The sequence below is a fragment of the Cupressus sempervirens genome, chromosome 5 (genome assembly GCF_028749045.1).
Source record: "Cupressus sempervirens isolate cs-2001-9-10 chromosome 5, ASM2874904v1, whole genome shotgun sequence".
Classification (NCBI taxonomy): Eukaryota; Viridiplantae; Streptophyta; class Pinopsida; order Cupressales; family Cupressaceae; genus Cupressus; species Cupressus sempervirens.
The window spans coordinates 217,572,796-217,594,999 of NC_143122.1; positions in this window are offsets into that span (position 1 = coordinate 217,572,796).

Below are 22,204 nucleotides of genomic sequence, written 5' to 3' on the forward strand. Positions count from 1 at the left end.
ATTTTGTCACCCTCTTGTTCTACTTTGCTACATCCACTTCAAAATTATGCTCAATTTTTAAGTACTCCTATCAAAGGTGTTGCTCCTATAAAAGTTACTCATGAGTTTATTAATGGACTTGGTCATGTTGCTCACTCTAAAGATTATGATATCCCTGTAGACACCTAAATTTGATTACACTATTTTAGTAATCCTATTTAGTTATCTAAAAAGGCATTATTAATTAAATTTCTATTTAATTAATCCTTTGTCATCCCCTAGTTGATTAATTTAATTAATCATCTATAGTCCTAATTGATAAATCAAATAATCTATTATTTATCAATTAAATCCTTTTCTCCTATCTAATTCCAAAAATCCCCATTTATTAAATAAATCTATTTGATAAATGAAATCCTCAAATTCAAAAACCCCTAACCTATTTCTAATCCTCCATTTAGCCTAATCCACCCCATCCACCCATACTAAACAAGCTTAGCCACTAACTCACCCACCCTCATTAATGCCATCCACTTGCACATCTCTAACATCCCTAATATAATCCTAAACCCAAGCCTAATCCAGCCCCTAATGTTGTCACATTCATTAAACAAGTTTAAGACTTTCCTAATCCAAACCAAAGTCTCCCCTCAAAAAACCCAACCACTAAGTCATGAGTGCTCTTACAAAACATAAAAGACTCTTACAAGCCCACTCATGACTCTTACATCCATCTTACACACTCTTCCCTCTTCCACACTCATTCCTCTTACATCCCTCTTACATACTGAACCCCACTCATCATGATTTTAACCAACCCTTTACCCTACCCTCTCACACTTATCCTCCTTGTGACAAGTGTCACCTTCCCATTGGTGCTAAACAAGCACAATCCATGTGCTCCCCTTTGAGTGCATCTTATCCCTCGTTAAGCCTTCATCCATCCTTGCATCTAAGCCCTCGATCTCTCTACCCCTTAGCCTATAAATTGAATCCCATCCCAAGCAATTTCATCAACAATCTTTGAGCTAAAGTTACCATGCTATTTTGAGAACCAAAGCCATCAATCTTACCCTTATAATGCCAAATTGAGAGCTCACAAAGCTACCAATTTTCCATTACCCATCTCCATTGAAGCAAGCTTTTGAGCATCTTGAGCATACATCCACAGCAAAAGGACACATCTACAGAATCAAGAAAGCATGGAGTGCTTTTTCTTGTGAGGTTTGCACTTCTTGTTTTCTTCCTTTGTCTAAGCATATATGTGAATTTAGTTTTTGGTTTCTGAATGTTTACTTTATTTGTTAATGTTCTTTGCATACTGATTCTAGTTCTACAATCCCTACTCACTATCAATTCACATCTTCTATATATATCATTGGTCCTTATCCATCTAAGCTAAAACCTTCAAGTCTTCCATCCATATTGGGACCTTATGTTCCTCTATCTCCTAATTCCATTCTTATCTCATTAAATACCTCTCCTACCCTACCTCAAGATCAACAAAGATATAGATCCTTGATCTCTTCACATTCACCTTTCCATTTAAACCAATCATATCAACCATATTCCTCTTCAAGTCCTAAGTCTTTTGAAAGCAATTTGGATGATCAACTTAAGAAAAATTGCATGAATCCATCTATGAAATTTTACCATGTCTCCTCTAATGAACATGTGAGTGTTAAGAAAGAAAATGCACAAAAAGAGATCATAAAGGTTTTTAGTTAAAAAATCAAAGAAAGTATAGATTCTTAAATTAGTTATTGAAGAAATGCGTTCCAAAGCATCTAATGAAAAATCTAAAGTTCTATGGATTCCCAAGTCTCTTTTGAAAGAGTTGAATATTGAAAATATTTCAAGGTTAACATTCAAGCTTCCAAAGGCTTCCACTTTATCTTATTCCAAATATCTTCCTAAAAAGGTTACAAATCCTTCCAGGCCACCTTCCTTCAAAATTTATTTGCTACCTCATATATCTAAAACTCAAGCTATCTCATCCATATCTACTCAATCATTCCACTATGCTTCAAGGTGTGTATCTTTGCTCATATTTCCCACTTTCACACCTACCCTTCTACAATATTTTGAATCCTACACTTCCCTATTATCCATCCTCCTTTTATCCATCAAAAACCTACAACCTTATCCTCCATCTATCTCTCTTTATCATACATGCTACCTTCAACTACACCATGATCTTATATTGCTATATCATTTTCCCTAGCTTGGTTAATCTTATAGATACTTTCCTTGAGGGTGACATTCACTACTTCATCCAGCATGGCCTATTTAGTTCTACTCTATCTACTTTCACATTCATCTATCTTATCACACTCCTTACTAGATATTGGTGACAAAACCAATGTTGTCCTTCTAGAGAGCTACTAATATCTTAAAAAGCTAAAAAATGAAAATATCCTTAAAAAACCATTATCCTGGTGAAAACTTAGTCATAGCTACCTTGATAATACCAAAAAATAAAATTAAAACTCCAAAAAATAAAATTCCAAACAATGCTCAACATCCCTATATAGTTGTTCATCACTTTCCTATTTCGAGTGCTTTACTTTCTGCAACTTTTCTACTTTAGTTTTTTGTCCTAAATTGTGCATAAGCTTTACTTATGAAAACTACCAAAATGATCCATATATCATCAAAATCAAAAACAAATTCAAATTTTTTAAAATTTCAAAAATATTCACAAAATTCTAAAATTTTGAAACATTCATTTTGTTTTAAATTAATATCATCACATTAGATGATATACATAAGTGATAATTTTTAGGAAACAAAATAATGTGCATTTTATTAATAATGAGCATTATTTATAAACACACCACACAAAATAACAAGCATAAAAGAGAATTTGTTTACAAAAAGCTCCACACAAAGAAAAAATATAAGAACAATTCTTATTGAGTTTTTGGTCATGGACATGAGGCATTCAAGCTTCCCAATTGGGGGCATTCCCTCTTGCACAATCCTAGATGATGACACCCCTGGGGTCATCCTCCTACCAGACCAAACTATATCCATAGGAATCAGGATGTTGCCATGCCTCAGTAGAATGTTCATCATCTCCATAAACTACTTCTTTGAGTAGACTAGCCCACTCATTTTCTCTAAAGGGACTACCTAGTGATACAACCCCATGTAATATATCACCTCTCACATAGACTTAATAGACTACTCCATAACCTCTTTCATCTCCGCCTACAATCTATGTGCCCCAGGAAGAGTCATTGACCTCTATGTAATATCATGTTCTTTCTCATACCTATTTGCTAGCATCTCCATGGACTCCCTCTAGTGTTTCACCACACTCAGTTGGGTCTTGTACCAAGTAATCCTTCCATACTTACATATAGTTGTTCTTGTGGCCTATATACTATATTATTGTTTTGTACCATTATCTCCCTAAATGCTTCCACTTGGGACCATAGCAGAACCATTTTTGCATATATTCTCTCCACAATGACTCTCTTTGTTGCCATAGATGCCTCTATATTCTCTATTCATGTCCACTTTACTAAAAAAAATATTTCCAGACACTTAGCTTTTGTTTATACGCTGTCTTCTTGAGCCCTTTCAATTAGGCCTTGAAAGAACTTAGTGCCTTTCTCTACATTATCATCTCATTCTTTTTTCAACTACTAATGCTTTTTTCATCTCCACTCCCATCACCACTACCATGTCATCAGCCAATTGTAGTTTAGCATTAGGACACACTCTGTGATATGACTAAAATGCAAACAAGGTAGGACTTCCCATCTGCTCTTTAGAAATCTCACTCATTCCCTCCATAATATTTTTTTCTCGCTTCCCCAATGATGCTATTGGATTCACCATGGACCCTTTCTCCACATTTGGTAGGGTCCCTTGTAGAGACACTTAGTCTGCTGTCTGACTATCCATATCATGAAGATCCACATCAACCTCCATTGATTGCACTCTTCCACTTAACACTTTCATCTCTTTCACAAGACCCTTAGGTTCTATGATTTTCACCACACTCTCTAATAACATTTCTAATAGGCTAGGATCCTTCACAACACCCTTAGTTTGATTCTAGTTTGGATTGACTTGACTAGCCTCTATCACTTTTTAATTGCACCTACACACATTGTGATGAGATGAAGCATCTCTTCACTCCTATCGCCTATGCTTGGCTCTCCTCTTTTGACATAGCCATTTCTTCTCCACCATGCTATCACTATCATCTTCAACCCATCCCCATGTTCCCCTCTTTTTCTTCTTAGGCTTTTGTTGTGACTACTCTTATGAATAAGCCATGGTTACTTCTCTCATAGACAATATCAAGAAGCTTCTCTTGCGCTTGTTATTCACTCAAACACACTAAGTGTTAAGGGTATTTTTCTCCCCTATTTATGGCCAAAATCTCAACATATTTCATTTGATCCCTTTTTCTACACACTACTAACATAATCAGAACCTATGAGATACCCACTATCTTTCCATAATAATCCACTATAATGTAGCTTGATTCAGATTTTGCATGGGTGTGATACCCCACATCACACCATAACCAATTTTATCTCATCTTCATATCACATGTAATACATTTTCATAGTTGCACCACAATATTGTGTTCCTAAAGTTACTTCTAAAAGGAGCTCATGTGTGTTATTCACACAAAATGGATACGTTATGCAAAACCCATCAAACACAATGACTTTTGTTAGCTGCAATGCAATATTATTCCATGCAAAGATGCTTCCCATATGATAAAAATTTGGTAAACATGTTCCTCCTATTTCAAATGCTATATCCTACAATGCATCTTCTAGCTTGTGTGCAATTTATTTCCTTCTTTTGCTCATGCATACCTAGTTATACTTGAGACTCTGTTTGAAACATTACATGGGTCAAAATTGGTCATAGTCTTGGGGGAAACACCTTATAATTTCTTAGAAACTAACTTTCATGTTAGTCATGAGTTGTTCTAGCTGTATCTACCTATTGTCACTTAGTACCTTTTCGATATTCTTCTCAATGAAGATTTCTCTCTAATGCTAGTCACATTTTTTTTTAACTTAGTCTATCTACTATCATCCTATTACTAAAGTGAATACTTGACATCAATCCACTGAAACTAAAATGAAAATGTTGAAACTATTTGAGCAATGTTGAGTGTTTCTTTGTGTATTTTGTTTTCTCTTTATCATTCCCCTTTGAGAAACTTGAGGATGTCTACTCTAACTAGAGAAGCAAGGATTGGGAGGCATGACCTTTTCTTTTTTTTCTTCTTGATGGTTTAGTTCCAATCATCTAAAGCATGCATATAAAAGGGGTGTCCACTATAAGACCCTCTATCTCATATTAAATGCCCATGTGTACCTTGACTCATTTTAGATGAACACTTAAGTGAGATCAGTTCTTCTCCTTGCCTATTTGAGTGAATTCTCTATGCTAAAACACCCATGCTCATCTTGTTAAGTGAATGTAACGGTCACCATGAGTATACATAAACCACTTTTGTCTTAGGATATGAATGCAAGGATCATTGTAGATAGAATACTTACTACTCACTAAGACACATGTCATATTCATATTCTCATGATTGTAATGTCGGTGAGAATTGTATGGAATTTAGTGGCCTAAATAAAATGTTCAATAATGAAAATTAAACCATATTTTTTTAGTGACCAAAGTCCTAGGATTACATTCACTTTAGGTCTTCATTTCATCTTAGCTTTGCACTACAACATGGCTCTCATATTTCTCTAGCTTTCATTTGAAAATAAAATGGGTAGACTATTCAACACAAATTACATTTCAACATCCCCTCCTCAATTTGATAATCTTGAGTCCATTTTTGGGATCAAAACTAAAATATGATATTCTCTGACTTTGCGACAACCATTGTCAAACTTGGTCAAACCTAGTCATATGGACCCTCACATCAAGTGCTTTGAATGGACTCTAAAATTTCTACAATCTATTAAGATCTACTCTATATTCCTCTTAATTTCTAATCATATCTACATCTTCACATCTATTACTCTATATCAATATCCTAATATATCATCTTTTGATTTTACTCCCAAGGGAACAGGATGATTATATCATTGAATCTTCTATCAATCAAATCTTGAATCATTAATCAAATCTTGCTTCAAAATCAATCTGATATGAACTCAAAGTCCTCATTTCTAGAGGCATCTCATCACTAGGGGAATCTTTTCTCTCTCCATCTTTCATCTATCTACATTGAATTGATTAAGATGACTAAATTTCTATTAGTTATCTTGATCAAACTTATGATAGTCCAAATTATATTTCAATAGACAAGTATCAAGACAATCTAACCCTGACTCTTAAGGATTAATCCTCATTCTATGGATAATTTTATGACTCATTATAGGTATCATCATCTCTTTACTACCTAGTATTGGGGTAACCTACCCCTAATTCTGGAGGTTTAAGCTTCATTCTAGAGTCGATAATCTTAAAACTCTCTTTTTACTCACCTTTAATGGATCGGTATCAAGGCAATCTAACCCTAACTCGTGAGGATTAAGCCTCATTTTGGGGATATTTCTACAACTCATGATAGGTATTGTCATCTCTTTACCACTTGGTATTGGGGAAACCTAACCCTAACTCCAAAGGATTAAGTTTATTTTCTGAGATAATCCTAAAACTCTCTTTTTAGTCACCTTCAATGGATAGGTATCCAGGAAATCTAACCTTGAATCATAAGGATTGAGCCTCATTCTAGGGAAAATTCTACAAATAATAACAATCTCTTAGACTAGTAATTAGGCAACCTAACCTGGACTATGGAGGGCTAAGCTTCATTCTAGAGATAACTCTAAAAATATCATCAATTGGTCTTCAAATCATCAATTATGGAACCAATCTTTTTTCGTGTTCTATACTTAGACTATTCTTTGAATCAATGTGCTACTTGCACATCCATTCAAAGAGGGGAACATGTAATCAAACAAAATTGGACATTTCTGTAAATGTAGAATTATATCTCATAGTGAGGATTAAAAAGGAATATATTAAACCTATTCAAGAGGTTAGACATTCAAAATCAATTAAATCAAAAGAATCAAATGATTGAACCCATTTGAAATATACACATGAATATTAATTTCAAATAAATCAAATATGCATTTATCCTCAAATATCAATTTTAAATTCAAAAGAGGGTCCATTTCCCTAATGAATATTCTATCATAGTGGGATCAAGGATATTACTTGTTTATTTAAAGTAGGATCCCCAATTTGAATTATAAAATCCCTAATGGAATCCAAACTTTGAATTATAAAACTCTAATGAGCTCTGCACTATGAATTTGACATTCTAAATAGTCATGATGGGATCTCCACTATGACTATTTTATTCAAAGTGGGATCCCCACTTTAAATTATAAAAATTTAGTGGAATCCCCACTCTAGATATTCTATTCAAAGTGGGTCTCATACAAATGATTTTAATTTTTCTAAACTCACCATGGTAAATTCTAAATGCTACCCAAAGCCCTTTGGAAAATTCTATAAATATAAGGCATTACAAGAGCTAAATGAGATAGTTTTAGAGTAAAGAAACTCTATCAAATTAGGCATTCTAGTTCTATTCTATTTCTAACATTCTTAGCATTCTAGTTCTTTCATTTCTATCTTATCTTGCATTGTTTCTTAGCTTAAGGATTGTACTTTGTGGTAGTTCTATTTCAATACTAAATCTAAATCTTGCATCTTGCACACTAGTAAATTTTTTTTCTAGCAATGGTCTATGGTTAATGAACTCATTCTAAGAGCACAAAACCCCACCTAGATATAAGGCAATAGATCACCTTGTTTAGAAATTCAAGATGAACAATCTCATGTTCACTCTTAGATAAATCTAACAAATAATTATTATGTTGAAGTGTGAGCTTTGAAGCCCATTTTTAGCACACACAAGAATGACATATCATTTGATTACTAAAGAGGATTTGAAAAGAGGAGATAGCAAGGTGAGCTAGTCTAGTTATTGATAAAAAGAAGTTAAGTATCATGAAATTACAACAGCACTAGTTGATAAGTTATTCATTGAGAATATAATGTGGTTTTTAATCATTATATCAAATTAATAATACAAGTGAATTGATGTATGAGTGAAATGACAAGTAATTGAGCAAAATTCTAAACTTGATAGTGTATAAGTGTTGGTTGGTTAATGAAGCAGGAAATTAAGGAACTTAAGAAGCTGAACACCAATATAAGCCAAGTGAAAGTTATGGAAGAGCAAGTTATAGGGATAACTTTAAGAAACCTCTCCCAAGGAAAATATGTAAAATGTTGGCAAACTCAATATTAACTTTACAGGAAAAAATTCTAATCAAGGGCAATTTTTCAATTTGAGGCAAAGGAGAAAATTATTTTCTATTGACAAAATTTTCCTTTCCATATCAACATTCAATAATAATTGTTTTGAATTTTTTTTTTTTTTGGTATGCAAATAAATGTAGGCAATTTTGTTTCAAATGGTCATAAACATTTTTGTAATGTAAGAGGTGAATTAATTATTATATATAAGACAAAATATTAACATAGTTCACTAATATATCAGTTACTACAAAGATATTATATAATTTTTTGGTGAATTTATAGAGTCAAAAGTGGTTAATGGCCCATGCCAAGTGTACACTATACAATGTACTTGTAGTTTGCCAATGCATTAAGCTTCAATTAATAATGTGCCCTTTTTATACCCAACTTGGTCATCATCACTTTTCATCTTACCATTTTTATGATGAAAGGAATTAATTTGGACCATTGATGTAAGATATATCAATGGCCTCATCTCTATTCTAGCCCTCATTTAAAATGTTATAACATAAAGTCTAATTCTTCTTGAAATAGTTGGTTGAACGAGGCTAGTTGGAGACACACTTTGATAAAATGTTGGGTGATGCACAACCCCAAATAAAATATTATTTTATTCTAAGGATCAAATATCATTAATTGATAAGAAAACATTAGGAAAAGGCTGGATAGAATTTTAAAATAATTGTGTTCAAAATGTCGATTACATTGGTGATTGGATTGGGATTTGGGACCAATTATGTGTAAACTAATGAGTGATTACCCAAGGATTCAAACCCAAATTATTTAAAATTTTGGAGACATGGTTGACCCCATATATGGGTTTTATTCACCAAATTGTGATTTTCCAAAAATATGGAATCACAAATTGGTGAAGATTTGCCACTAAAAGAATACTCACAATTTGATGAATGTAATGTTAATATCCACTGAGCATGACCAAGAAAAATATTAAGTAATGAGCTACATAGTGATGATAGAGAAGAAAAACTTAGTGATTTTCGAGTGACAACAAAAGTTATAGTTTGTGAAAGAATCAAGTTTAAGGATGAAATACTTGAAATGTTAGACTAGTCAAAATGCATGCATAATAATGATTAATGAGCTAGCATATTTAATGAATGATGAGATTTCATTATGTGATCAACAATAAGGATTTGATGAGAAGTTTCTAGAAAGGTGAACGAGAACACAATAATAGAACTTTGATTCAATGAATCTAACCTAACCCTAAGATCTATGATGATGTCTAAGTGGAAGAAGATCAAAATTTCCTATTTAAGGAGGCATAAGAGATGATTTCTAAGGTTGGTTCATTGTTGATTACCAATATAAAGGAGAACCTATGAAGAGAAAAGTGGTAGACGAGAAGTGTAAAGATTATTGAAGTGTGATTTCTTGAAGGGATGCCAAGCATATCAATGATGGAGATGATAATGGAGGCCAATCACTAAACAAGAAAATGAGAAAATAAAGATCTGAATTGGCAAAGTCACTTGTGTTTTATAGATCAAACCTAGTGTTACATTCTAACCATTATGATAGTAAAAATCCTTTAATCAAGGTTGACCTAACAATCATTTTGTAAATTCTTTAATCAAGGTGACATTCTAATGGAATAATATGAAGTCCTCTAAATAGGTTACTCCTGATATGGTGATTAAACTCATTAATAGATTCACATCTAGCAATGCTTTTATAACCTTTAATAGGGCTAGCACTTAACCAAGATCACTTCAAAAGAGGGAAAAAGTGGTAGCATGTTACTTGGTTTTTCCTAAGTTGGTCCGCCACACTAAATCCTAGTGTCAGTGTCATTTACTGATTCGAATGTTATCTTATGCATTTTATTTTTACAATTTTTTATTTTACTATTAATTGACACACATACACAAAATAGAGAATTAAATAATTTAAATTATTGATGATATCCTATATAGATTGAGCTATTTAATAAGATTGATTAAGTTGTTTGAAGTTGTTAAGAGTTGAATTGGCACATCTAGACCTAAGGATAATTGATTCACCCCCCCTCCCTCCAGTTATTCTAATCATTCTAACTACATATTCATTAGTTATCCAATTAATCTTAAGGCATATAAAAATAGATTCAAAGATGCATGAAGTCTTTTATGGGAGGAGTGTTCACTTTGAAGGGACTTGTCCTATCTAGGCATCTTAAACTCATCCATCTTCCTCCTTTGATGAAAATGATGAAAGTGATGATAGTAACTTGGAAGATGAAAGTTTTTCAACATCAAGTAACAAGCCACCATCTTTTTAGGGTCCATTATAAGTTGAGTATATTCCTTTTACATCTTCTTTTTCCACTAGACCTTATTGGGCATAGAAAAAAATTAATTTAGAAGGTTCATTGGTAGGGAATCCTTCACATACTAAAGGACAAAAGAATAACATAAATCATTTCCACATGTGTATATGGCCATTGCTTCAAATCCACAATCATTTAAGGAAGCATCAGGGGTTCCTAAATGGGACAAGGATATGGATAAAGAGTATAACTCATTGATGAAGAACAACACTTGGGACTTAGTTCCTCTTCCTAAATGAAGAAAGTTGGTTCAGTGTAATTGGATCTATTAGACCAAGTTTACAATAGATGGAGGCATGGATAAGTATAAGGCTTGAGTTGTTGCCAATGGTTTCTCACAAGTTCCTAGTATTGACTATACTGACACCATTGTACATGTAGCTAGATGAACTCCATTCATTTGATAGTAGCTATTGCTACAACTCATAGTTGGATTGTACATCACATGTGATGACATGAAGAAATAGAAGTTTTATTAGCCCTTTTTGTGAGCATTTGTCTATAACATACTGAACTTTATCATCCTTTAGTATAAATGTTTTGAACTTTTTATGTATAAAGTATGGACATAGGGCATAAAATGATAATCAAAATTATATTTAAAAAAGGATTCATTTTGTGGTAAAAATCTTTCTTCATGAATGTTTGATATTGGTAGATCTTCCTGTAGCTAAAGAGATTGCAAAAAATGTTAGTTGAATAATTAATGCCTTTTCTTTATAAACTAATAAATGAAAATAAATGTTTGCGGGAAGTCTTGTGTGTATTAAATATTGATCACAGGATACAAGCTGAGCAAGAGTTAGACAAACTACAAAGGAATACTACTAAGGCATTTGTTGACATTAAGGAGAAGCATTATGAGACTGTTGCAGCTAGAAGACTTGGCAACAAAGTCAGAAGGGACCTATTTTAATGAATAACAAAGCGAGACCTGATAAAGTGGCTAAGTAGGGAAGCAAGCATCAAAGGAATTAGTTAAAAATACAATGCACGATACCTAGATTCCTAAAAACTGTTGGAAGACAAATAAAAGAGCAAATCTAGCATTTTCTATGATCTATATTTGTGGGGAATTTAAGGGATAATTAATGTCTTTCAAATTGTGTGTTTGTAGTTTTAAGTTGTAACTAACTTTCCTTCATGATGAAGTCGTAGTTTTAGGAGTTTGTTGTTCTTCCCTATAAATAAGACCTCATCTGTATCTATAAGGCTAGGTAGTGAGTAGACAGACAGAGTTGACAAACATCTTATTATTTTTCCAAGTTATTGTAATACTACATATTGGATGAATATATGTCATTGTTGAGTTTCTACATTTTTATCTGAGTTTGTCTTTCCTTCATTCTTCCATGGGGGCCCACATGGAAGGTGGAGTTTTCTTTAGTAAGTAGGAGGTAGACTCAATTTTCTAAGTTAAAGTTAGAACTGTTGTTCCTACAGCCACTAGAAACAGAACCAATCATTGTTCCTGCAGCAGTAGGTGCATAGATGTATGGCTAAATAATTAGAATTTCCTTCCAAGTATTTGATAGTTGTCTTTTCTTTGGATAAACTATATTTCCTTAATGGTTATTGCATTCAAAGTAGTAGTGACATTTAGTGAAAACTAGAGCATATACTTTGCAGACATCATCTCAAGTTCATGCTCCCGAATTGATATTTAATGAAAATTAGCATAGTACTTTGGTGGTAAGGGATGTCGAATCCTCAACTAAAAGGGTTTTATATTCATTAGACATATTTTTGGTGCCATTGCTGGGGATGGTGTCAGTCTTGTATTTACTATTGAGTCATTTAGTTTCATTTTTTTGTATCATTCTTGCATGCATAAAAGAAGAGATCAAATTGGAAGATTTCTTCCCAACTTCAATCAGGAAGATCCTTTTTATCCTAACCCTGAAAAAAGGGAAGAGTGAGAAGAAGAACTATTTGAGAATGTATTTGCAAAAGTATTGAAACAAGTACAATCACCAACCACATCTAAAGAATCTTTTCATTTGAATAATCTTTTTGCTAAGCCAGAATATCAAGATAATCCATTAGCTCTAGTTATTTATCAACCACCACTAGGACATCTACAAATGGCAGCAACTCAGCCTACCTTTCCCTTTCCAATTCTTCCTCAGCAGGGTTAAAAAATACACCCTTAGCTGCCCTGCCTAAATTCTACGGCCTTATTACTGAAGATCCAAAAACTTTTCTCTTTGAGTTCAACATCCTTTGTCAAAGTTATGACTACACAACTGATGGCCATAAGCTGAAATTGTTTCCATCAACTCTCAAAGAAGTTGCTTTGAGATGGTTCATGAATTTAGGTGCCAATTATGTGATAGATTGGCCAACTATGAGTAACCTGTTCCTTAATAAATATAAGGAATATTGCAGAGGCCATCATTTGAAAGGAGATGACATTTTTAAAATGTCACAAAAGGAGGATGAGACTTTGGAGGACTATGTTGCCTAGTTCATGTTTAACCTACAACGCAACACACAACATAAGTTGAATGAGGAGTCTCAAAAGCATCTCTTTCTAAAAGGAGTACATGACAGGAGTATGGAAGCTTTAGACTTAATGGTTGGAGGTGACATTACATAGAAGATGTGGGCTGAAATCTGGAATATTTGTTTGAACTATTCCAGAGCAACAACAAAAAAGGGATGATGTTTGAGGGATTTACTCCAAAAGACTCCTGGGGTAGGAGTATCTAAGGTAGAATTGTCAAACTTCTTGTCAGATTTCAAGCAAGACATCATTAATGATGTTGCTACACAATTGGATACCATGCAAGCATGAAGGAAGAAGGAGGATGTTGATAGTATGTTGGAAAAATATTTCCCCCATTGCAAAGAAAAGAAATACAACTGTCAATGTAAGCCTATTGCTAGCTTGGAATCACAGCATGTGCCTACTAAGTTCAAGGAAATTGATGAAGATGGGGAAGTCCTCTATGTTTCTCAATGAAGGCCATGGGCTCCAAGATCAGGTATTCCTCAAGACCCACTCCATAATTATGGTGGTAATAGTCAATGGCAACAACAAAATGGTAATTATAATCATTGGCAGTAGCCTAACCAAGGTTGGCAGTAGCCTAATCAAGGGTGGCAACAGTCTAATCAAGGGTGGAAATAGTCTAATCAAGGTTGGTAACAACCTCAATAGGGTTGGCAACAACCTCAGCAGGGTTGGCAACAAACCCAGAATTGACAGCATCACCAGCATCAACCGGCCTTGACTCAACCTCCTTAATAGCAAGCCTTAATGCCTCCTACAGCCAATACAACCTTCCAAAATAAGCACAATTACCTATACAACTTGCACCTAATCCTAATACTACAAAACCTTTAGCCCAGCAACAAAGTTATTCCATCACCCTAAATGATATCCATCTAAGATTTGGAACAATGCTTGCCTCATCTCAGCAGCCCATTATAACAGAAATAGGTGATACAAATGCTGAGTCAGTTCAAGAACCTACAATCACTATTTCTCTTGTAGCCAAAACACCACCATTTCTTAGTAGGTTAATAGAGAAAATACTACCAAGTGAAAATCAAGCTGCACTAGATTTGCTTGAGCAACTCAAGCAAATGATGGTAAAAATTTCCTTGCTTGATGCAATCAAGGAAGTACCTATATATTCAAAAGCCATCAGAGAAGCGTGTGTTAAAAATCTAGGAAGGAAAAAGAAATACCCAAAGACTATCCATGTCCTTAGGCAACTTTTTGATCTTATGCTTGATAACTACAAAATGCCTAAGTATGCAGACCCTAGCAACCTAGTAGTAACCCTCACCATTCAAGGAGTACAAGTGCAGAATTTCTTAATAGACCTAAGAGCATCCATCAATGTAATGACCAAGGAAGTAGTGTCCAAATTAAGCATCATTGGTCTCAAGTAGATGCCAACAATCTTGCAACTAGCAGATAGTTCTACCATCATTCCTGATGGTATGCTAGAAGATGTCACTGTCATATTACATTCATGGGAGTATCCAGTTGATTTTTTTGTACTCTCTCCAAAAACAAGTAATGGGGCCTACCCTATCATTTTAGGATGACCATGGTTAGCAACAGTAGATGCTTATATTGCATGTTGATCAGGGAAAATGACTATTTCAGATGGAACAAACACTAAAAATTTGACCTTGTATTCTCTTGCTCAGCCTTTCTTGCAGGATGATCAAGTTGTCTAGCCAAATATGGATGACTCTTTTATGGACATAGATTCTATTCAACGATTGATGATGATCTCATGGGACTCATTTGTAAACATTAAAGAAGAAGATGATGTCATTTCTTCTATTATACTAAATGAGTATGGAACACAACTTGAGACATCTTCTACACAAGAGAATGTCTTAGAAAGCTTTCTGCCTTTATCTGATGAACTGCATTATTCTAAGTCTGTACAACTTATGCATTCACTCCTACCACATGGGATAGATTCACAACCAATTGTGAAAATTTCAATGGCTGAAAAAGTAGTCAAAACAATAATCATTCTAGGAAGATAATTAAATATAAGCAAGTCCTTATCTCAGGCACAACATCATGATACCCTGCAGCTATTACAAAAGCATCAGGATGCTTTTTCTTGGGAGTATACAGATATGAGAGGTTTGGATCCTGCACTTTGCACCCATAGAATTTATATCAGTCCAAATTATAAACTTGTGAGACAACCTCAGTGTAGGATAAACCCAGCATTAAGGGATATTCTCAAAAATGAATTGCAAAAGTTACTCAATGTTGGCTTCATATATCCTATTTCCAATAGCCAATGGGTGTCACCATTGGTTATTTTTCCCAAAAAGGGGGGGAAATGGTGAGTTTGCATAGATTATAGAGAACTTAACTCAGCTATCAAGAAGGATCATTTTCCATTGCCTTTTATTGATCATGTCCTTAACAATCTTGCAGGAAAAAAATACTTTTCATTCTTAGATGGGTTCAGTGGTTACAATCAAATCCAGATAGCACCAGAGGATCAGGACATGAAAACATTCACATGTCCATGGGGAACATTTTCTTATTTTTTCGTACCATTTGGTTTGTGCAATGCACCTGCAACTTTCCAAAGAGCTATTATTAGCATTTTTTTTGACATATCTGCAAATTGTTTGGAAGTATATATGGATGACTTCACCACATAGGGACAAACATTTGAAGAACCCAAGGAAAACTTTGACAAGGTTTTAAAAAGATGCAAAGACTACAATTTGTCTTTAAATAGTGAAAAGTGCTTTATGATGATGCAAGAAGGAGTGGTGTTGGGACACTTTATTTCCCCTAAAGGAATTGAAGTAGATCCAGCAAAAATAGAAGTCATACATACATTGGTTGTACCAGCTAAATTGAAAGAAGTTAGGAGTTTTTTAGGACATGCGAGATATTATCGACATTTTATCAAAGATTTTAGTCAAATTACAACACCTTTATACAAATTGCTTTGAAAAGATGCAGAGTTTGTATGGGATTCAAAGTGTACAAAAGCTTTCCTAGAGCTTAAGGAAGTCCTCTCAATAGCACTAGTGCTCCAAGGACCAAATTGGGAGTTACCTTTTCATATACACACAGATGCTTCTAGTCATGCCATTGGAGTGGTACTTGGCCAAAAGATAGATTCAACAGAACATGCAATTTACTATATCAACAAAAATCTTCAAGGAGCCAAGTATAACTACACAGTGATAGAGAAAGAACTGCTTGCTATAATTTATGCTCTAAATAAATTCAAACATTACATTACAAGATACCAAATATTTGTACATACAGATCATTCTACAATCAAATATCTGATGAACAAGCCAGCAATCTCTGGATGATTGGCTCGATTGTTGTTACTAATGCAAGAATTTGACATCACCATTATTGACAAGCTAGGTAAAGCAAATGTTGTAGCTGATTTCTTGTCTCTTCTTCAAACACCTGATGATCTTGCAGCCAGAGAAGATAGCTTTCTTGATGAACATCTCTTCCTTTTGTCAACACAAAACTCTTGGTATGCTGACATTGCCAACTATCTAATTACTGGTGAAACTCCCCCACATTTTTCTGCAATAGAAAAATGATTGCTGGTAGAAAAGAGTTTCAATTTCTCATGGATCTCAGGATTCATGTTTTATACTAGACCACATCAGGTAACATGACGATGTCTTAGAGAGGATGAAACATATGATGTTATTCATGCTTGTAATGATGATCCCTGTGGTGGACACTTTTCTAACAAACAGACTAAATTAAAGATTCTGAATACAGGTTATTGTTGGCCTACACTTCACAAGGATGCAGCTCAGTATACAAAAAAATGTGATAAATGTCAAAGAATGGGTAGACCAACAAAAATAGGTGAAATGCCTATGTAACCATAGATAATAGTAGAACCATTTGATAAATGGGGAATTGATTTTTTTGGCCCTATTGAACCACCATCAGAAGGGAAAAGTTACATATTGGTTTGCACTAATTATGTTACTAAGTGGGCTGAAGCAAAACCCATGAAGCATCCCCGTAACAATAATGTTGCAAAGTTTCTGTATGAACGTATCTTTACCAAATTTGGTGTTCCAAGAGAATTATAATCAAATCAAGGGCCTCAGTTCACATCTAATCTGATAGCAGCACTCATGGAGGAATATAAAATTCGGCATGGTAAATCATCTCTGTATCATCCAGAAGCCAATGGACATGTAGAAGTGACAAATAGAGAGCTGGAACATATTTTCACTAAAATAGTGTCTTTGCATCATAAAGATTGGGTAGCTAAACTTCCTGAAGCCTTATGGGTGTACATAACAACATGGAAATCCACTACTGGGTTTACGCCTTTCCAACTCCTATATGGGAAGACATCTATTATGCCTACTGAATTTGAACATAAAACTCTGCAGATAGCTTTGGAACTTGATATTACCCTTCCTACAGCACAACAGGATCGCATTTTGCATCTCAATGAGTTGGCTAAATGGCAAAAATCAGCTCTTCATAACACAAAATTAATTCAAAGTCAAAGAAAGCAATGGCATGACAAATTAATTAAAGATAGAGAATTCTCTGTTGGTTATTGGGCACTCCTATATGATTCACGATATCAGCATCACCAAGGCAAATTTCAAACTCGATGGCTTGGTCCCTATGAAATAATTATAATTTTTAACAATGGAGTAGTTCAACTATCAATAATTGATCCAATCAAACTCAAACTCCTAGTTAATGGGCATCGCCTGAAGTTATATCATAAACCAGCAACCAGGGAAGAATTTCTTCAACAGTTCACCACAACAAAAACATCTCTTCTTGTAGCCACTTCATCTGAGGCTCCCACTCAGATGCTTGTAGCCCCTTGAATTTATTTTCAAGGCCTTCATAATAAAAATTTCACACTCATGCAAAAATTCATTCCTTTTCCACCTCATTCCATCCCATCTTCTTATCATTCCATTATCATGCCATCTCACTTTCTTTCTCTCATAAGGCACTTCTCAGACCATCCTTCCTATCGCACCTTAGGTCAATCACACTCAACCCCTTTGCATTTATTTAATTTATTATTTATTTAGGAAAGCATATTATTTCAATTTTCAAAATTTGCAATCTTTACGGTCTAGTGGGACCCAGTCTCTGCTAGGTTGCGGAGACGAAAAATAAAAATCATGAATGCAAAATGAAGGAAATCTTAAGTTGACATATAGGATGTATGGGGAAGGGTCATTTTAGTAATGAGCTGACACCCCTTTATACTTTTGAAATGTGTGAAAGAATGTAAAGAAGGCTAACTATTAAATCATGATTTCACATAACTGCTCATTAATATGGCGTATGTTTTTGAGCATGATCTTTATCATCATTATGGTTTGGTGATTAAAATATCATCATGAAGTACTAAAGGATGTGATGTTTGGAAAGTATTAAAGTATTGCAATTTCCCTTTGTTGAAACCCCTGTAGCTATCACCGCGCATACTCTCAAAATCATTTATAGTGAATTTTCTTGTACTCGCATATTTTTTTCAAAAATATGGGTGGAGAACCTCAGCGGTATGAACCAACAGATCACAAAGTCTTACTGGCAAACCCAGCAAAATGTAGTCTATTTCAGCAATGAGGATGGTTGGCTTATTGTCTTAGTTTGAAGCAGTTTGATCAAGAAATTGTGCTCCAATTTCATAATACATTGAGGGATGGATATGAAACTATTAAGGCCATTCGGGTAGAATTCACCGAAGAAGTGGTGGCAGAAGTTTTTGGGTTACCCACAAATGGAGAACGTTGGATAGAGGACATGGATGCAAGACAAACAAAAGAGCAATTCTCAGTACCGAGAGGTCCTTGGCTGGAGGAAAACAAAAAGCAAGGTACATTACGATTATCTCTCCCTCTGCAATTCATCCACCCTGTTGAATTTATCATAAGATATTTTACCTGTGAAAGAAGATATTCTTATTTGCATGTTGTTCATTTCAAAATTCGAAGTGGTTTGCGGCATGGGGATTGTCCTCTAAATCTTTTGAGTTTCCTTTATAATATTATCAAAAGTCAAGCTACCTATGTACAGCAAGGCAAAACCCAGTCGGTATCCCACCATTGCTTGATTAGGGCTATAATTGAAAAGGAATTGACTAGGCAGCACTTGGGAACAATGGATGATTTTGTAAAGCTAAGGTCAGAGGGACCTAAAAGAGGTGGACCTAAAGGGAAAGGAGTAGGGACAAGAGAGAAAACTATTGTAGGAGTCAAGAAAGTAGTATATAGAATGGCTCAAAGAGCTTTGGCTTTTGCTTCTATGCCTAAAATTGCAAAAAGGAAAATTTCAACCATAGAAGCCTCAACTTCTAGCAAAAGAAAATCACGCATAGTGGGCATAAAGGAAGGTTCAGAAGAAGTATCTCCAATATCATAAGAACTTGCACTTAACCTGAATAAAGGGAAATCTATTGATAAGGGCAAGAAACCAATTTCTACCCCAATTTCTACTCCACGGTGAGTCACCAAAATGTCTGGGTTAAATTTAAGAACTGAACCTCTTGCGCCACTTGCTGAGCCTCCTATACCACCTATTGATATTGAAACTGTAGTACCTACACCTGCACAGTCACCAGAGAATACAACACCTACTCCTAAACATGAAAATGATCTTGAAGAAATTCTCACAAAACTAAATAGCCCTATTAATGTTGATAGTGACACAGAGTCCTCAGAAGAAATAGTGTGAAGATTTGAACAACCAGCGGAGGAAATTGATAATTTTACCACCAAAGGAATATCCATCTATTGCACAAGAAATGGTTCAAGAAATTTTTGAAACATTTCAAGTTAAAATAACTATTGCACCCTATCCTGCAGTCATTTCCCCTTCAAAAAAAGTTGATAACATTGTTGTCTGTCAAAATAAAAGCTCTGTTGAATGTCAACATTCTCAAGATGATAGCACTTCTGACCACCATCATCCTGACCTTGAAGATTATAGACCTATTGTCCGTCGTCATACACCACCGAACATTTCCACTCCATTAACAAATAGCTTTAGTTTGTACCAATAGTTTCATGGGAAAAAGAAAACTAGGATTTAGAAAGGAAGCAATTGCTCAGAACTATCAGAGAACAAGCATAGCAAATTGAAGAAAAGGATAATGAAATTATGTTCCTATAGCAACGTGTCACAAAGATTACAGAGCTTATGAATAAGGGGAGAAAATTGCCAATGATCTCAAACTATGGATGAGGATCAGAAACCTATAGATGCTAAAGGGACCAGCCTCAAGATGGTTGGGGGGAAAAATGATGACATGAAGAAATAGAAGTTTTATTAGTCCTTTTTGTGAACATTTGTCTATAACATACTGAACTTTATCATCCGTTAGTATAAATGTTTTGAACTTTTGATGTATAAAGTATGGACATAGGGCATAAAATGATAATCGGAATTATATTTAAAAAGGGGTTCATTTTGTGGTAAAAATATTTCTTCATGAATGTTTGATATGGTTAGATCTTCCTGTAGCTGAAGAGATTGCAAAAACTATTTGTCGAATAATTAATGCCTTTTCTTCATAAACTAATAAATGAAAATAAATGTTTGCGGGAAGTCTTGTGTGTATTAAATGTTGATCACAAGATACAAGCTAAGCGGGAGTTAAACAAACTATGAAGGAATAGCACTAAGGCATTGATGACATTAAGGAGAAGCATTATAACATTGTTGCAGCTAGAAGACTTGGCGACAAAGTCAGAAGGAACCTATTTTAATGAATAACAAAGGGGAGCCTAATAAAGAAGCTAAGCAAGGAAGCAAGCATCAAAGCAATCAGTTTAACATACAATGCATGATACCTGGGTTCCAGGAAGTTGTTGGAAGATAGATAAAAGAGAAAATCTAGCATTTGCTATGATCTATATTTGTGGGGAATTTAAGGGATAATTAATGTCTTTCAAATTGAGTGTTTGCAATCTTAAGTTGTAACTGACTTTCCATCAAGAGGAAGTTGTAGTTTTAGGAGTTTGTTGTTCTTCCCTATAAATAAGACCTCATCTATATCTATAAGGCTAGGTAGTGAGTAGACAGATAGAGTTGACAGACATCTTATTATTTTTTCAAGTTATTGTAATACTACATATTGGATGAATGTATGACGTTGTTGAGTTTCTACATTTTTATCTGAGTTTGTCTTTCCTTCATTCTTCCATGGGGTCCCACGCAGAAGGTGGAGTTTGTTTTAGTAAGTCGGAGTTAGACTCAGTTTTCTAAGTTAAAGTTAGAACTGCTATTCCTGTAGCCACTGGAAATAGAACTAGTCGTTGTTCCTACAGTAGTAGGTGCATAGATGTATGGCTAAATAATTAGAATTTCCTTCCAAGTATTTTATAGTTTTCTTTTATTTGGATAAACTAGATTTCCTTAATGGTTATTTCATTCAAAGTAGTAGTGACTTTTACTGAAAACTAGAGCATATACTTTATAGACATCATCTCAAGTTCACGCTCCTAGATTGACATTTAATGAAAATCAGCATAGTACTTTGGTGGTAAGGGGTGTCCAATCCTACAACTAAAAGGGTGTTATATTGACTAGACAACATGGATGTGAAGAGTGCATCTTTAAATGGCGATCTTTTGGAATAAATTTATAAGAAGTATCCAAAAGGATTTATATAGGGTACTACTATGGTTTATAGGTTAAGGAATTCTATCTATGGACTTAAGAAAGATCCTAGGGATTGGTATGCCAAGATAGATTCATTCCATCTCTCAGTAGTATTCACTAGGTGTCATTCATAGTTGAATTTATACATTCTTCAAATGGATTACTCATACATGATACTTATTCTTTATGTAGATGGATTGATCATTATAAGGAGTACATCATCCATCATTGATAGTGTCAACCCTTCTTGACAGGACATATTTTCCATGACAGACTATTGTTTACTTCATTATTTCCTTGGTATTAAGATCACACAATCTTTAGTCAAGATCACACATTCTTAGCCAAAGTAAGCTCTTGATCTACTTTCTTAGTTTTATATGAGTGATTGCAATATTGCACCTACT